General features: G+C 34.0%; 1 long non-coding RNA gene and 1 other non-coding gene across 2 annotated transcripts in view; both read right to left on the reverse strand.

The window, feature by feature from the left end:
• The window catches only part of LOC118189470 (uncharacterized), a 174780-nt gene that overhangs the window by 93310 nt on the left and 65410 nt on the right, over positions 1 to 16060 (reverse strand). The window lies entirely within an intron of this gene.
• Positions 4143 to 4216, reverse strand: TRNAI-GAU (transfer RNA isoleucine (anticodon GAU)). Its single transcript has one exon. It is a non-coding gene; the product is annotated as a tRNA-Ile (tRNA).

The following is a 16060-nucleotide window of genomic DNA, read 5'->3' on the forward strand; positions in this document are numbered from 1 at the left end:
CGTAATACAAGTAGTACTCATATTCTGTATCCAAATATATTCAAATACACTCGTGTGCAAAATTAAGAGAATTTTCACTTTATATCGAATTTCTGAGAAACTAATAGGAAGATTTTAATGAAATTTGCTATGAATACACATTTATAACAGAGAAAGACATATAACATTCAAAAATCCTTTTATGTACGTATAATTATTAGTGAAGTTCATGCTGCACGAATGTCCAAAATCTACGTTGGGATGTCGAATTAAAATTTGAGTCTAATATGGGGTAGAATCCCCTCTCACAGCCAGACAGGTCCAGCAGTATAACGGCATAGTGGACTGTTGAGGAGTCGCTGTAGCAATCGATCCCACTCTTGCAGAAAGGCAGTTTTCAACTTCGGGATGTTGCTCAGAGGGGAATGATGAGATGAAACTGCCTTCTCAAGAGCATGTCAGTCTTGATCTATAGGGTTAATTTCAGGAGATCTGTCTGGAATGCGGCGAATATCCTCACTTCTTAAGTAATCTTCGACTAGCTAAGCTCTATGTAGACTAGCATTGTCATCCATTAACAGTAGCCAAGAACGAATTGCGTTCTTGAAAATTGAACACAGAGCTTTAAGATTTCCTCTCTGTACAACATAGGAGTAATCCTTTATCAAGCACAGCGTTTATAACACGCAGGGCTGTAAAGACTACGCCGAGAATCATTATCTAGGCCGAATTTCAACTTATTTGTAAAAAACATGGTGCTCTTTCGAAGTCTGGTCCAAGGCGGATGTTTTCTGCACATGCTAAATGCGCTTTCTTGTGCGCTGCAGTGAGCGGGACGCTACACGTGAGTCCTCTGGTATACAGCCCTATCTCATAAAGCCTTCAGGCAATTGTAGACCGTGAAACTCGTGTTCTAGAGGCTACTTCACAGCTCACGTGAGAAATGTGAAGTTTTAGCAAGCCTACATCGCCTCGCTGCCAAAAAATAATCCTCATTCCCCGTCGTGGATCTTGGTCAACCTTGTCCAAGTCTTATCGATATGGATCCAACTGTTTCCACAAACTGCAGACGACACTACGCTATACACTGAGCTCTGTAGACACATGCGCTTGTAATTCTTCTGCCTCCAATAAACAATTCTCCATCTTCTTCCGTCATATATATGTTCCTGGCTACTCATTTTATCTGATACCATATAAAATTTGCCCAACTCATGCGAGAAACGCAGCGAATGTCGTAAAGGAGTATACGTATAGAAATCACCGAAAAGGTCTAATGCGCTTATATCCTTTACACAGTCACAGCTCCGAAGTCAAAAGGGGCGTTAACCCAGAAGAGCTATTAATTTCGAAACGCCATTTTGCGTCGAATCACTAAAAGCGTTGAATACGTTTTCAAATTGTTTCCTCCAAATATTATGAAATGATGAAGAATCTGCATGAATTTATGTATTTTTCTCGCATTGTGAAAAAACAGCGATACCTAGAGCCAGTACGAACAAAATTATGCTTAATAATAAAGCTAAAAACATGAAAAGAAATGGGTTAGTAAAAATAAGTGCAACAGCAGAATGGTAGATTGCGAGCTCAGCGAGAACGTATGTAAACTTTAACCCCTTTTGGGAGAAGGATAAAATCTGAAACATTTTAGATTTCTCTTTCTTTATTCATTTTAATTTTTGCTGTAATGTAATATATTGTATGTATATCTTACGTAATGTAATATGAATTTTGTATTTCAACCTGTGGCAAATTATATAATTTGAATCATTGACGTACTACGCTATTGTTTTCTGAACTTAAATTGGCAGATTTGCTTTACTAAAATATTACGAAAATTACAATCCTGTTTTCCTCTTTTTAGGAAAAGCAATATTCTTTTGCTTAAAGTCAATGTTAAAGTCAATGTAACCTCATTTTCACTAAGGGCGAAATATCAGGCGACGTTTTGAACCTGTCTTGATTTTCTTTAGTTGATTACGACAAAACACACGGGAAAAAACACCAAAACTCCTATGCAGCCAGGCCGTTCTAGTGGATTCCAATCAATATTCAGTAATTTTATCGCTTAGCAATTAGTGGGTCTTCGAGTATGGCAACAAAATAATTTCGAATGTTGCATTTAATGGAAAACTTAATGCAAACTCAAGCTATCTAGAATACTATGAAGGCCAGGATTAATTTCAGAAATCCCCCCCAGAAATGTCAAAAGTGCTGCAGAGAATATTTTGTGATAAGAATAAAATTACCCTACTTGAGCATTTCAAATATAGAAGAATTTACCATGCTAAATGAACAGAATATATTAGATTCTCTGCTAAAAAAAGAAATATTTGAATTGGAAATTTAAATATTTTTAATGAAATTTAAAGAAAATTCCTAAGCTCGCCTTAATTTCAAAATCAGTCTCAGAAGAAAGACAGCAAAGATCTCAGTTTTAAAACTGACATATGGCAACTGTACAATAATAAATTATCACCTACTTTACTATCTCACACGTCTTAAAACTCAAACCATTAAATAAAAAACTTTAGAGTTGGAAGTAGAATGTGATCTGTATGTTGTGTTGCATGTGTATTTGTTTAACAATTTCGTGATCCAGAGTTTTGGTCACGCAGAATTCTGAGTGTTAAAGTCAGCTATTATTCCTTTTATGTACAAAAGAGAATTATTTAAATATTTTTATAATACCAGTAGCATTGAATAACGAAAGCTTTTGATTTTATTTTCGAATTCCAAACGAACTTTCGTAATTTGGTTCCTTTAAAAAAAAAAAAAAACAATATTCTTAAGATTAAAAAGAAGATGAAATAAAAAAAAAGAAAAAGAATGCTTTTCTGAACGCAACGTCATTACTGCAAAAATAGACAAACAGGCAAAAACTAAAAGCACTAGAAGAGAATATTCGAATTCGGTTGTACTGGAAAAGAATTTTTTTCTAGATAATTTCATGGTAACATGGACTACAACAAAATTGTTTATCTTCATTCAGTTGCGGTTTCTATGTAAATATTCGAGTGTTGTTCCAAAAAGCTTATATGTGTTTTACCTAGAAATTGTAATAGCTCTTTTTGGATTTTAATCAGTATGTTCGGTTGAAAAACAAATTTTTGTTACGAAATTTTTTTATTCTGTATAATAACTCTTTAAATGTACTGTTTCCCTATTTTTAAGGTTAGTTTCAGATTCAAAGGCCAAACGTTAGCCGAAAAACAGGTGACAGATCTAAGACAACGGAATTGTTGTTCCTCACTTTTACGGATTGATGGCGATTATAAAAAATGAAAATTATTTAACGGAATTGTTGTTCCTCACTGTTACGGATTGATGGCGATTATAAAAAATGAAAATTATTTTTCTGATAAAATTTTTATAATCTTTTCTAGAAATACACTACTGACCATTAAACTTGCTACATCAAGAACGAAAACAAACAGCAGAATCTTATTTATTCTAGATATACAGTGTAATGGGAGGAAAATGATTAAATTTACCAGTGGTTTGCAGTACAAAGAGTGCTGAATTCAGCACTCTTTGTAGCTGCCATATTTGGCAGTAAATACATTTGTAATTCGGCTGGAACGACGAATCGAACACAGCTTATATACCAGATACGGATACTTCATTTGATGTGGGTTCAACTCTATATTTCATCAATGACATGAGGTGGAGAGTTGGTGTGCCTCTCTCAGGAATAACTAGAGGTCCTCAGTGGATGAGAAATCTGGAAAACGTGCTGACCAGAGCAAAACTTGAACACTTTCTGTATCGAGGACTGTCCGGACAGCATAGGCAACATTTGATCGTACATTATCTTTTGAATGATGGCATCATGAGAGCCTCAAAGTTAGGGCATAGGGAACAGCCACGGACCTTAAAGTTTCAGAAATGTAATGTCGACTTTCCATATTACAGGCTATACAAACAAGATGTGACCGTTTGTACATCCAATCGCATCTTATAACAACACACTAGGTATTGGGCCCGTATGACGGCGACGAGTACAAGCTGGTAACATTTCTTCTTCTCAGTGCCCCCTCCCGACACGGAAATGTACATCATGATGCTGTACGCAGGGCAGAACATATTGTCTGAAAATTCGTTCATTGTATTGTAGAGACATTAGGTATTTTTGAAAGCAGGCAAGATGAAAAATGAGCAATCGCCTTCGCCGGGAATCGAACCACGGACCTCTGGAATATCGGTCCAGCGTGCAGAACCACTACACCACGAAGGCACGCCAAGAAGTTGGGAGAAATATCTTATAGTATCACTGTAGGCATACCTCTCTCTGATACAGCGTCAAGAGAAATCGCAAGAATGTTCCCGGCGCTGACAGTTCACGGTGCTTGCAAGTGTCGTCGCACCTTTCCTGCACATGAGCCAAGTTCCTGATTCAGGGTAACATAGCTGTATGATCGCGCAAGGCCGAGAGGACAATATGTCTTTTTTCTTGACTGTACTACTTGTTGTACTTGAACAACTTATCTTAAACGACCCAAGGCCGCAGCGGTTCTTCATGGTATTCATTATGGCTCTTCAGGACCAATCAATTCTATATTCACCTGAAGGTCATGGGATGCCCACCCACGCGAACAGCAATGTCACGCAACGTTTAACTACAGTCCTGATAGGTCACTCTCCTGCTACGGTCGAATTACAGCACGTGCTGGCAGGCATTTCTAATTCTTACACAAGGCATAAGAGGAACGTTACCAACCAAAATTCAAATGCGATTTCCAAATCAGAAACCCGCTGTGTAGTTTTACAATTTATTCACAATGTCGATGACATTGCTCATATTTGCTTTGGGCACGTTTGTATATCCTAAGATGTAGTACCTTTTACGCAAATACCATTTGTTTCATATCGTCTTCTTGGTGTAGCAATTCTATTTTCATTTATAGTTTCTAAAATTATCACATATTTCATGACATTTTTTACATTCGATGGAATGTTTTTAGCTTTGATTATACTGAATTATTTATAAAGGCACTGAAGTTTTTCCGCATCCTGAAAACCTGTTAAGCAATATTCAGAAAGGGTACTGAGATACTTTTCGTTTAGGATTCAAAATTGCATCAAAAGCATCTTTATACCTATTTCAGCGTTTGATGTAAAATCTACACTTTATTGTAAACTCAAGATTAAAAAATAAATTATCTGAGCCAAGAATTGACATAAATTTCTAATCCCGTCTTATTTTAAAATGCAGTTTGTCACAACAGACACATATTAACAAACACAACACAGTTTAAATTTTACATAATGATAACTTAACTAGGAGTATTCTACTAGTTAAATATTAGTGACTAATTTATTTAGAAGAGTGAGAAAATTTACATGTTTAGTTCACTAAACGGTTTACGTAATTTATCATAAATATTTTCACAAATTACATTTAAGAAAAATCATCTAAACTAGAGTATACATAAAATTATCATTTCTGACAAACAGTTTTTGAAAATTTTTAACCATATGAGGAAAACCCAGTATGATTTTATAGACAGTTCAGCGTAGGACTTTGAAACACTTTATATAAATTAATAAACACAATTTCATCTCAACTATCAAGATTTTTAACAAAGTTGTAAAAGCAAGTACTCGAATCTCATGAGGGTTTTTATATCATGACCAGTTCGTAAACGAACGCATATTTCTTAGCTTAACTATATATTTGTAGTTATATGTTATTATTAGTATAAAATAACATCATATTTATCTAAGAATTTTAAAGTAAGAAATAGAAAATTTTATTTTTTTATCTATGATTTTATTACATATAAACACGTGTATATAAGACATATTTCTTATAAAAGCGTAGAATCTTTATACTACATTTAACTTTCAACTTTAATGAATGTGTCCAATGATAGAAAGAGAAATCTGAGCATAGCAGCTTTTTAAATGTTAAATGATATCGAACAACGCAATTAATATACTGTTTACCCAGCTCAATTTCCTAATTGCCTCGTCTTTTCGTGCAGTGAAGCGTGTAGGCTCGTTTATGTCAGCTAGAGCATTTCAAGGTTTTCTCCGCTTCCCCGTCTGGAGTCGAATACAGTTAACAAATTAGGGAGGGACATCTGACTCAGCTAAAGCATCAGGGTTCTCTCCTAGAAGAAAGTGTGTATAGATATAAACGGTATTAATGGTTTGGAAGGAGAACCTGAACTAATATATAATTTAATTTATAATTTCGATTTTTAATTGGAGAATTTGATTTTCAGTCAGAAATTAAATATTACGCTTTTATTTCACAGTTTTGAGAATTAAATTTCCTAGTGATAATTAAATTATTTATTCACAATTCTTTATAATGTCATGGTTTCTAAGAAGATATATGTAGGTTTCATATGTTTAGCCAACTGAGTTAATGGAATTAAAATTACAGTAAACTGTTAAAAAATGATTCGGAAATTTTACTATTGTTTCCCAGTAATCAATTGCCCTTATCAATTATAAATACTTAATAAAATCTAAACAAGCCATTCACTGTTAAGTTAATATTTCTTATTATTTAACATGTACTTTCCAACTTTTTAGAATTAAATTTACCAGTGACAGTTAAATTAATTTTCCACAATTCTTTATAATCTCACGGTTAATACAATCATTAATTTAGATTTCAAGTTCATATTTCTTATTATTTACACTTACTTATTTTTTTAATTTTTACATTTCAGTTAATTTTAATCACAAGAAATAAGTTCTTTTTTTTTTTTTTTTTTTTTTTGCTTAAGCAACAAGAAGAAAATTATCGTTACTTTCTTATTTTACTATTGCCATATTCATATTCTTGATATATTATTTTCGTAATAAATGAACTTACTAAATATTGACATAGCCATCAATTCTCGGCAACTGAATACACGTCTTTGTCTCTTGGCTAGTCCCCCATGAAAACATCCATCTTAACACAATTTCTATATCGTTTTGTTAACTACTATCTTATAAATTCATAAAGTTGTACGAATGTGCAACAGATTCGTTTTCAATTTTTCATACGTAAAAGGAAATCTGGCAAACTCACATCACACACATATTCATCAAAATAGACTTGAAAAAAGTCAAAATGTTCTCTTAAGTTAAAATTCCTACTCAAAAAATTTCTTATGATTATAATACTTCCTTTCCGCTAAAGCTAGAGGAAGTAACAATACTAGGTTTGATATATGTGAAAGGAAATGGTCCCATTTCAAATTTTCTTTTGTTCCTTGGTTACAGCAAATAAGAAATTCTGGACATGAGCCAGAGTAGCCAGTTAGAAGGCGACAGGAATAGTTAATAAAGGCTTGCGTGGTATGGAAATTTTTTCTTTTCCCCACTGACGTCCCCTCATTCCTTTCGAGAAAAGCATGAGTCACACTTGTTAAATTTTTAAGCAACCAGGACTATTTCTACTGAGACATCACGCGCAGGTGCTAAAAAGGTATGAAAATCCATACACAGTGTTTTTAATTGGTTGATAGAAATGACTAACTAGGTGACGCATTAGAATAGATGACTCATACGAAGGGATAATTGATAATTAAGTTACTAATAATGTTACTTTACAGTTCATTTCAGCTTGCTGAAGATTAACTAGAAGTATTTATAGAGGCATCAGTATTTCAGTCAAGATATTCTCATAGAATAGTGCTCCCACTGTTGCAAAATACTAACGCAAAGTAGCAGTTAACCGTATAAAACAATCTCACAACTCACAAATTTCTACAAAAATATTTTCACTTAAGGAAAAATTCTTAGAAGAAAGAAAATCCCTATTAACAATATCAAGCTCTTCCAGAATCTATAGGGTTATTCATTAATTTAAGTGACAAAATAACTAAACCCGCAAAAAGACAATCAAAAGACCTATCATCCCGTTTTACTACATGTCTCATAATTTCAAAGTGTTCGTTTAAAATGAACATATTTATTAACCCGTCAAAAGTATAACAGAAATATCTACCACTTGTAATTCTGAACGTATGTTTTAGTCAAACTGAACGTAAGTTTACAAATTAATACACTCTAAACAAGCCTGGGCTCGGCTTGGTATTCGCGAAGGAAAAGCGCCTTGCCAAAGCTTAAGGCGATAAATTAAATTCAAAGAACAGAAACGTATAGCAAGGTGGCGGTCAGCCAATGCTGCCAAAATCTTTAAGTTAAAGAATTCTGCACTTATTTATAGTTCAACTGATTTGCATTCTGTTGATGGTTGACGAAAGTTGAACAGCCAGAATAATAAGGTAGCTGGGTTAATTAACATATAATCTTTTAAACCATGAGAGGTAACCTCTTGTTTCATAGTGTAGCAAATATTTTAAATTAACAAGCTCAATACGGGAAGTCTAATGCACATATTGTTTTAATATGTTAGTTCAAGTACTAACTATATTTGGAATTGTAAACTTTTCAACATTGAATGTGCAATAAAAATTTGTTTAATGGTATGAACATATTAAAAGCTTCAAGAATTATGTGAATTAAAACGTGAATATATTAAGAGCTAATAAGGAAAATACATGCATGTGTAACAATTAAATGTCTCGTCTTACTAATGTAATAACTCAAATTATAAGGCACGGTTAACTTAATTTAAACACTAGGGTAATCTTCTAAAGGAAAGTTGGAATTATCGTTGTCTTTGCCTTTCAGCATTACAATAGTAAAATAATGTGAAACTACTAAGGAATTTGTTTGAACGTCAGCTGGAAATTACATAATTAAATAATTAATAAAATTAACTTTCGCTATATGGGGCTGGACAAGCACAATGATTCAAAATATTTACAAATCAAAATTTGATTTAACGTCTAAAAATATAGCTCCGATTTTTGACTGAATTAATTTTTAATCAGAAACAGAACTAACCAGTTGAATAAGCAGCAATCAAGGGAGGTAATAACGCAGGAATTTCACTACGACAGACTGATGCTGCCAAACCACTTTCTCTCTCTTAAACTTAAAAGGCGCTTCCTGCTTAAAACTCAATTCATTCTTCTTATTTTCGGGTAGATTAGAAGAAACAGCAGAAACGTAGGACAGATTTTAATATAACGTGTTGATTAAAGACGACTGCGTTTAGATGGTGGGATGTTTAACCGGTTGAAAGAATACTTTTACAAATTTAGCAAAAAGAAGCAAAATTTGTCGAAAACTGAATGTATCCATTTCTGAAACAAACACCTTTTATTAGTTTTCCATTTTTCTGCTGTTTTTCAGAAATCTATCTCTTGAAAACGGATATTACATCTATCGATAGAAATGTTTCATTCATTACTTCTGCGTTAATTTGAAACATATGTACAGAGAAAAGTGTATTTATGTTACAAACAGGAAATATTTTTTTAAATGCCAGGAGTTTTATTTAAATCTCCATTCACCGTGCACCATTACAAGAGCCGAAACAGGCAGCCATTTCATTATGGAAGCATCACCTTTGCCTTCTATGAAGGAGACGGACAGTTACAACCTTACCTTCTCCGGTTTTCGAACCCGGGCCCATCGCTACTGCAGTCAGAGTCACTAACCACTATACTGCTAGGCGTCCCAAACAGAGATATAAGAACATAGAAAAGTGCACTTATGTGTTTCAAACGGGAAGACAACAAAGTATTCTCTATTTTCTGTTTTTTTAAATAAATCTTTATAAAGATAGGTAATATCTGTGCTTGAAGCAGCGACTTGTGAACTAAATGAACTTCATGATTTAGATTTCGCTATTTTACAGTTTCTTATGCTTGCTTTTTAAGTGCTTTATTTATTTTTAATTGGCTATAATAATTCAATATAAATGCATTACCTAAAAGTGAAGTTTAATTAGATCCGAAGCAAATTTCCGTTTCCAGAAAAAAAGGTCCTTTCAGGAGAGATTTTATAAACAGTCGAAAGACAATAAATTACATTCCTTGAAAATTATTCAGACTTACATAATAAATGTACATAATTTTAGGGAAGTTCCTATTCTCTGATCGTAAACTGCCCTAAAATATGCAGAGCATGGAAAGTAGTTTATAGCAAATTGCAAACATATTAAACAATTATATATCCCGGGGACTGAAAGAAATGAGTTTTAAGCCATACTCGCATTTTCAGGGAATTTTAATATATCATAGGTAATTAATATTTATTTTTAATTAGTTCGTTTCTATATTGTTCCTAAATTCTACAAACGTAGAGTTACAATGCCTCGGTAAGGCTGTTAGCCTACTCCAATGGTCTATGATATGAAACGCCAAACCGACATAGTCTTGCTTCTCTTGCGAATCCTGATGGTCTGTTAATATACCTTTCCCCAAGCAGGAATTGATGGAGTACAGATTTTAGCCACAGCATTAAAAAAACTCAGAGAATCAAGTCCGCAAATATAAAACACGTGAATGTATAAAGTAACCAGAACTTAAATGCATTCATGGAGTACCACCAGCCTGAATGATTTGATTGCTCTTTGTCGCAAACAGATTCATACCTTCAGAAACGTTTAGTAAAGAGACATGGGTAAAAATTGAAGTAACTGAATTTGGCTTTTAAACTGCGCTAGCGTGCTCTTAAAATAGAGCACGCTAAAAGCCGGAGTATCCAGTACATTGAAGTTTGGTTTCTAGTGCAAATGAAGTTGAAGCCTTTGTCAACCCTTCAATGCGATACTGTATTTCGAGCAAAGAATCTTTGGTTTCTTTGATCGGAAGCAGATCACTTTCATTCCATAGCAATCTTGATTGCTGCATTATTCTATCACCCTTTTGTTCCCTTTAATCAAGTTGGTTCTAAAAGGTCCAAATTCTCAGATAAATCAAGCTATTCGAAACAACACTACGGTGACAGATGGAAGTAAGCATGAGCACTGGAAAAGGTGCCTGCGTTACATGAAATATTTTAAAATTCGAAGTTCACTAGGTAATAATGTTTTTACATTTCAAATAGAGCTAAAATAAATACACATAGATTAGCATTTTTTGAAAACCTTTGAACGTATACTATGTGCTTTAAGGAGGAAACAGATAATTTTTCAATAAAAAAGTGTGTAACATGTAGATAAATCGAAATCTGAAGATCGAATAACTTTGTTATAAAAATGTTTATAGGTGTACGGGCATTTGTAAGGTAAAGCTGCTGCAAGTTTTGTATTCTTCAGTATTGATCTTGGATTCGTATTTACGTTTGCAATATTTCTTAAGAAGTAAAATGCTATGAAAACAATATTGAACAGTGAACTAATGTTGTAAATGAAGAAACTGACAGTGAAAATAATGCTGTTAATACTCTACGTCTGAAACGCTCGAAGAAAATGTTTATGTAATGTTTCTGTGTGAAATGTAAAAGGATATTACTCAAAAACATTAGAAACAACATTCATAGAGCCAAACAGACAGATTCCAACATCTATTCGCACTACCGAATTGAAATATGAGTGCAAGGAAATTAAAATTTTTGTAATGTAAAGGTGGCTTGTTAAAGTACCAGATATGCGGATTAGAGGTGAACGAAATGTCCCTCGGAATCTCATATCAGCAATCTACGTGCTGGACTGGAGGGTCGATTAAGAATGCAAGTTTTCAGCATTCTTCGTGCCCCTTCTTCGATACCTACACACAGGGATTCTGCCGTCATAATGCCGTAAGTAAAAGCAGGATTTGTTCGAAAAGACGGACGTTGGGCTACTAACACTTCTCTCTGAGCCACGGAGCATTGGTGAATGCAATGTTTCCGGTGATTTAGCGTCAAATGTAATGCTCGTTTTGCTGACAAACTGTGCAGTACTTTGCAGATGTTATCGTACCGCACATGTGGATACATGCTACTGGGCCACATATCTAATTTTTGACTGGGTATATGATGTGGAAGAACGATCGCTAACTCCGATGTGGAAAAGTTGTACAACATCTCGGTCACTGAATAGAGAAAATCATTAAAATCTCCAACGTAGCTTTGTATGGCTGTCTTGGATCCTCGATTGCAAATTCTCATAATAGCCTCTGGATCTGGACTAATGCAAAAAACAGTTGCGTGCAATATAATCTGCAATCCTGTCGGCTATATCAGACTTTCATTCTCCCCAAATTAATTCTTCAAATGTAGTGGTATGAATGAATTTTTTTTAAGGGCGTTAGTCAAGAAGGGCTATTAATTTTATTTTGGCATTTTGCGTCGAAACCTGTAAATGTCCGTTTCACTTTTCAAATTGTTGCCACCAAATATTATCGACCTGTCTTATAGTTAAAGAAATTAAATAATGAAGAATCTGCATAAGTGTATGTATATTTTTCACATTGTGATAAAGCAACGATACCCAGAACCATTAAATTTTGAATAACGTAATCCTGCACCGAACATGGGAATCTGGAAGCCCTAATTTGGAATTTCTTTTATTATCGATTTCATATTTTGTAACACTTTAGCGAATTTTTGATTAAAAAACGCAACGATTTTAGCGAAATCAAAGGCAACACTCTACAGAAAAAAAAGCATTTTTATCTCCTGCGGGCGAAACTGTGTATCGAAAATTCTAAAGATATGCTAATTTTGATATTATTTTGTGATATTCCTGTTGAATTAAATTTTATAGTTTAAGTGCGAAGAACATGATACATAAATAAAAGTAAGATAAAAAACGCTAAGAAAACACCCCTTTGGGCGTAATGTAAAATCTGAAAGCTTTCAGATTTTTTTTACTGATATATACATATATTATTTTAATGAGACACATTATGACCTCCAATGCAAAAAAGCATTGAAGTGATTTCCGAATGATACATCGGCACTTCACTCTGCCTTTTTCAATGCTTCAAAGATGTCATTAATTTTCCTGTAATATGCGTATGCTGTGAAATCTAAATTTTGCATAACCCAGCAAGCCATATCTTTCGGAAAATTTCAGGTTAATGTGCCCTTCTTTCGTGGTGTAGCAATAGCTTTAGTGTTGTGCGCTTCTTTCGTGGTGTACTTAAATAGCCACGGGGTATTCCTTATCAAAGAAACCCATGCTTTGTAACTCAAAAATGCTCTTTGCTGAAAACGCAATATCACTCCGAACGGACGAAAGATGCTTTTAGTCCATTCGACTCAAATTCAATTACTGCAAATTTGATGCACGTATTTGCTCAGAATACCCGAGGAAGTCAGCTTCTGGGCCGTTTATTAGAATTGTTTTGATATATTATTTTCCGTTAATTGCCGTACTAGTCGCTGAGTGTGTGCAAATATTTTTTGAAACAGCATCCGGTTAGACTGCTGGTAACATTTAGCTACAGATATAGGAAGCGAATATTCGATATTTCCTGCTTTCGATTTCAAATACCTTTGGTTCCGGCATATCTCTCACGGTCCTTAGAAAGGACTGATTTACGTCATCACTAAACATTTTATCGTCTTATTATATTATCAATTTCTAGCCAAAAACGCAAATTTATGAAATCATTGGTTTAAGAAGAAATAAAGCGTTTACGTAGCAAGGTACGCAATAGATGCGTTAGAAATATCTTTTCTTAATTACAGTAATTCTGCAAATGCTCGTAAAAATGATCAGTTGGAATAATCTCAATTAAATTTATTTTTAATTACACCAATCAAATAAATTTTTAAAAATAAAGTAAGGATGAAATTTATTAATAAACCTTTCACTGCATTTTAAGTCATTTATCCAAACTTACTTTCAATTTTGAAAAAATAAATTAAAGATTTTTATACATGTCGAATCACAAAACACTGGGAAAAGGTTATTTTCTATCTCGTGCAGCTTGTAAATTAAAGATCTCATGCCTCATGCAACGGCATCACTTGTCAAGTCCACTTAAATAACTTCTAATATGCAAGCTAAAGTTGTAGTCCTTACGAGCTAGAATACTTAAAAACTGTGTAGCGAATAATCGCAGAGTTCTCGTACGCAAACAAGAAGTCCAAAGAAGGGTTAAATTTATCCTTTATTTCAAATCAAAATGATTCACAGATGGCCCTTTCTCGGAATTACAGTTATAAGGTATTTTCCCCGCCTTCTTATGCCTTCTTATCATGCCTTCGTAGTGTAGTGATCAGCACACGCGGCGCGTACTCGAGAGGCCCGTGATTCGAGTCCTGGCAAAGGCGTTGCTCATTTTTCATCCCTCCTGCTTCGAAATAACTTAATGTCTCTACACAGTAAGCTTCCCCTTGGGTTTTAACTCAAGATAGAAAATAAGAAATTAATCTAATATTAACTGAACTAAAATCAGACGAAGCTGCACAGAAATTACTACAAAGTTGGCTTCTATCAAAACACCGGCTAATACTAGAAGGCACGCAACAATAGGAGCGAATCGTAGACTGATTATTAGAGTCTTATCAATAATGGAGATTAGACTTTTAGCAACAACGTGGCCAGAAGGAAGAACACGGTCTCCTAACGCTCTACTAGGTTCTTCTAAGCTCTTTTAGTGAAGTGATCGACACTTCAGTTTAAGTAATAGTTTCTACCTCATTTACATAAAAAGCAATCCTGAAAACTCATTCTGGTTGGGAATTGTAGGTGGGACACAAGGAGGTAACGGAAAAGCTTTTACCAATATAGAAATAATTATTAAAAAATTAAAAGAAACACTTACAAGCTAATAATATAATATGTAAAGTTCACGTAACGTAATTTTAACATAATTTAATGCCCCTAACATTTAAGTATATTGATAACAACATTAAAAGCGATGTATATAGATTTTTTAAAATGCAACACATGCAAATGTGAGGTTACGGCGCGGTATCGACGATGTATTTACTTAAATAAGAATAAAACTGAGTTTAGGGAGTTTCACAGTAATGCAAAATAAGAATTCATTTTCCAGCCGGAATCCTTGTAAATGTTGGCATCAAATTAGTCAACGTGTATGATTATAAGACTTGTGCAGGTCCTTACGACTATTTGAAAAATATGATGATTAACATGAGATTATGAAAGCAAAAATATTAAGAAAATTGTATTGGATGTAAGTTTAATACTCAATCTGAATTTAGCCTCTAGGATAGGGGTTCCCAACTAAGGATGGAAGGCTGGTTCTACGGGTGCGTAATTTTGTTTAAAATAAATGAATTTTTTAAAGGTTTTTGTAAATGTTAATTTTTGTAATATTTCCCCATTTACATGTTTTATTTTTGTTTTTTTATTAAAATGGGATTATTCAACTTTGTTTTTGGTTTTTTTTTTAAGTGAAATTGCTTTCGGGGTGCTAGAACATATTAAAAGCATTTTAGGGGTACGCGATGTGAAAAAGGTTTGGAATCCACGCTCTAGGGCTTGAGTATAAATATTGCATAAATGTATTAGACTGATGTTTAAATGTAAAATGCATACACGTGTTGGAGTGACATTTATATGTGCAAAACTAACACCTGCTAAAGAAATCCTTGAGAAATCAGTCTGGGAAGCTGTTGATAGGATTAGTTTTAGGTTTTTTGAAAATGAGGGCATTTTGCACGTGAGGGCTATTTGTCCCAAAGTGAGGTATGCCCTCATGGAGAACTCTCTACGGGAAACTGGCTCATATTCACATTATAAACGATAAGAACCGCGAAACTAACCGCGCAGCCAGCCTGTTTGCCGGGATTCGAACCTGGGTCGAACTACTTGTTTTTATCGGTTTTAAACTCTGTGCATTGGTAATAATAAAAAAAAAAAAGGTTACATGGTCCTCAGTTTCCAACCTTCTTTCGCAGAGACCAAAGAAAGCCAATTACAAGCATAAAAACAATCCGCCTATGATTATTGATAAAGTCTGCCTATATGCTTAATGCAGGAAATCGAGATAAGCAAGAGTAGCTAATTTCGTAAACTTTCATACATCATAAAGAAAACTCTCATAACAACTTCTAAGAATTTCTCTGACACATCCATAAAATTTGTTCAAAGCCTCGGAAGATTACAGGATGTTTATTACATGCATAGCAATCATTATGCATAAAGCCACTCACCGAAATTAAAGAAACATTTATACTGCTGTTTATCATACTTTATAGAAGAAATCAATTTGGGTAATGGATACTTTAGAAGAAAAAACTGGAAAGATAGTTTGTCAGTTAATGATGAAGAGGTTACGCCGGCAACCTACAGGGGACTGTAAAGAAGTAATTT

The sequence above is a fragment of the Stegodyphus dumicola genome, chromosome 8 (assembly GCF_044657685.1).
Source record: "Stegodyphus dumicola isolate Sdum_Otavi_A_Nest chromosome 8, ASM4465768v1".
Classification (NCBI taxonomy): Eukaryota; Metazoa; Arthropoda; class Arachnida; order Araneae; family Eresidae; genus Stegodyphus; species Stegodyphus dumicola.